Source organism: Carcharodon carcharias, chromosome 4, assembly GCF_017639515.1.
Source record: "Carcharodon carcharias isolate sCarCar2 chromosome 4, sCarCar2.pri, whole genome shotgun sequence".
In the NCBI taxonomy this organism is placed as follows: domain Eukaryota; kingdom Metazoa; phylum Chordata; class Chondrichthyes; order Lamniformes; family Lamnidae; genus Carcharodon; species Carcharodon carcharias.
In genome coordinates, this window is record NC_054470.1 from 113,702,902 (window position 1) to 113,705,883 (window position 2,982).

The window sequence follows — 2,982 nt, forward strand, 5'->3', positions numbered from 1 at the left end:
TCTACTTGTAACTAATGGCCTCGTTGTAATTAAGTAAGTGCTTTAATATGTAATCTGTTAAAAGCTTTTGCGATGGTTTCCTCATACATAATTGTATATGAGTATTACAGAATTGTACCCTAAAGCTTTGATACTTTATTGATTCTGCAGCAGCAATTGCAATATTTTATTGGTCAGGCTGAAACCATAAAACTACCTATTGGTGGGGGGAATTTATGCCTGTATGGTTTTGTTTCCTTCAACTGTGCCAAAAGCCTTGCTAACATATTTTACAGCCCCTTCTGCAAACCTTATTCTTCAATTCCAGACAATACCTGACCAAACCAATGGAAGTGTTACTCTAGCACACCCAAGTTTCACAGAATGTTGCTGGAAAGACTAAAATTTGCTTATTCAGAAGCCAACAGTTGACAGCAACCTGAGACACACGGGATGTGGGGGGTCACTGGCTGGGCCAGCATTTATTCCCCATCCCTAATTGCCCTTGAGAAAATGGTGGAGTGCTGCCTTCTTGAAGCATTGCAGTCCATGTGAAAGAGCATCCACGCTGCTGTTAAGGAGTTCAGGATTTTAACCCAGCAACAATGAAAGAATGGTGATATTTTTCCAACTCAGGATGATGTGTCATTTGGAGGGGAACTTGCAGGTGGTGGTATTCCCATTCCTCATCCGCCCTTCTCCTAGGTAGGTGGTAGAGATCATGGGTTTGGAGGGTGCAATCAAAGGAGCCTTTATGTGTTGCATCTTGTAGATGTTAACACTGCTGCCACTGTGCATTGGTGGTGGAGGGAGTGGATATTTATTGTGGTGGATGGGCTGTCAATCAAGTGAGCTGCATTGTCCTGGATGGTGTCAAGCTTCGAGCGTTGTTGGAGCTGTATTCCTCTGGGAAAGCGGAGAGCATTCCATCACACTCTTGATTTGTGCCTTGTACATGGTGGACAGGCTTTGGGGAGTCAAGAGTTAGCATACTCCTGCTCTTACTTCCTATGTTCTTGCTTCCTATGATGAGTTGGGTCTCAACACAATACAAAGCAGAAATGTTTTTTTTTGTTTGAGAAAATGTTAGGATCTATATACGTACATCCATCTACATTGTTGATAGAAGCCAATATTGAACTATTACTGAATGTCTAATTTTCTAATTCAAATAAATGCTGTAATAGGAGAAGGAAAGCCTGTAGGGGATAACATATTCTCCTCTTCAAAAATCAGCAGTGAGGAGACCATTTGTCTTGTTGCTGATGTATACAATATCAAATGCCAATGAGGTACTCTGACAAAATGTGTTTGATGTTGCTCCAAACTCTATTTCCATGTTATTTTTTAAGATCGAGGCAAACAATATTCACTTGGGAATATCAGAATGCCTGATTTGGTATAACACTTCCTAACCAGGCTATCACATACATGGAATGTGTGGCATTAACACAAGCAGCATAACTGGTCAATGCCAGTATTTATGCTCCACACAAGCTGCCTCCCATCCCTCTTCATCTTATCTCATCCTATCAGCATATTTTTGTCCCCTGTTTGCTTCTCTCACTCCCCCTAAAATGCTTCAATGCTCTTCACCTCAACTAATCCTTGAGTTTTTTTCTAGGATAGTCAATGTACCTGAACCAAAATAGCATTCTTCTGCAAACCACTTTAACCAAAATTCCTCCCCTACCAATGAGGAGCCAGCAACACTCCTGCTTCAGTTTAGTTAAGCCTCCTACTTGGTACATTGAGTGAAACCTATTCTATCACAATTGTATATATAGAACCATACCGAACAATCCCTATTATCTCAAAGCTAAACAGGCAAAAGTAAATGGTCTTATGGCTTTGTCTCTGTTTGACTGGCTTTTGATAAACACTTTCAATTATCCAGGCTTCCACATCTTGTTTAATGGCTACATCTTAAGTCAAAAAAATGCTGCATTTAATAAGTCAAAAACATTATATACTCATGGACCTTCTAACGTATTAATAAAACCCAGCATGTTACAACAACTTTTAATTTACATCTTTGGCATCCTTCTATCTGTGTAAGATGGTGGATGTGCAGCAAATCAAATCTGTTGGGGATGGGGTAGCTTCATATGGTTCACTGCTGATGGCTGAAGGGACTGATCCACGAGAGGCAGGTTCAGCCGCAAGTGCTGCGTATGAGGTGGTGATCAGGTGTGGTTCTGGGTTTTGAATTTGATGTTGGTGCCTGTTGCCAAGCCACTAATTGTCATGGTGGCACATGGCAGCCCACAGGTGATGTTGCCATTTTCCTCTGCAGTCGGCTCATATCCAGGTGTAAAAGTTAGGGCCTTCTTGGCTTGCTTGCAAGTATCCTTGAAGGAGAACTTTGGGTGGCCAACTGGTCTTCTGGCTTGGCTACTTCACCATACAAAAAATCCTTAGGTATCTGACCTTCTTCCATCCTGCAAACATGCCCAAGTCACCTTTGCTTAATGAGTGCCAACAGACTTGAGAGATTTGCCTTTGAGAGCCTTTTACAGATCAAACTATTTCTTATAACCAGGCAATCAAAATGTTAAACAAATCCAGAAAGTGCTAGAAACACAGATCGGTCAGTACCTCTGGTTAGGACAGACAGGCACACACCCTTCTGATCCTTCCCTGTATTGCCAGTTTGACATGGTGGAGAGGATTGTCTGCTCCAATGATCCCTTGAGCGATGCTGTCGGCAGCTGCTTGCCCCTGATCAGGCCACCCACAGTTGCAAGGTTTGGGGTGAGGCGCCAGACAAAGTCAAAAGGCGAAAAGCCCTCAACGGCACAACTGGCGAAAGCAGACTGTGTCTTTCACTGGCTGCGAATGCGGAAGGAGGCCACAGCAGTGAGGTGGTCCCGGCCATCATGGTTCAACACAGCACCGAAATCTGACCACAAGCCCATCAAGATCATGTGGACAAGGTCACTCACGTTAAACAAAGTCACGTGCAGGCTTCTACCAGGGTCTTGGCCAAAGATCTGTGGGTTG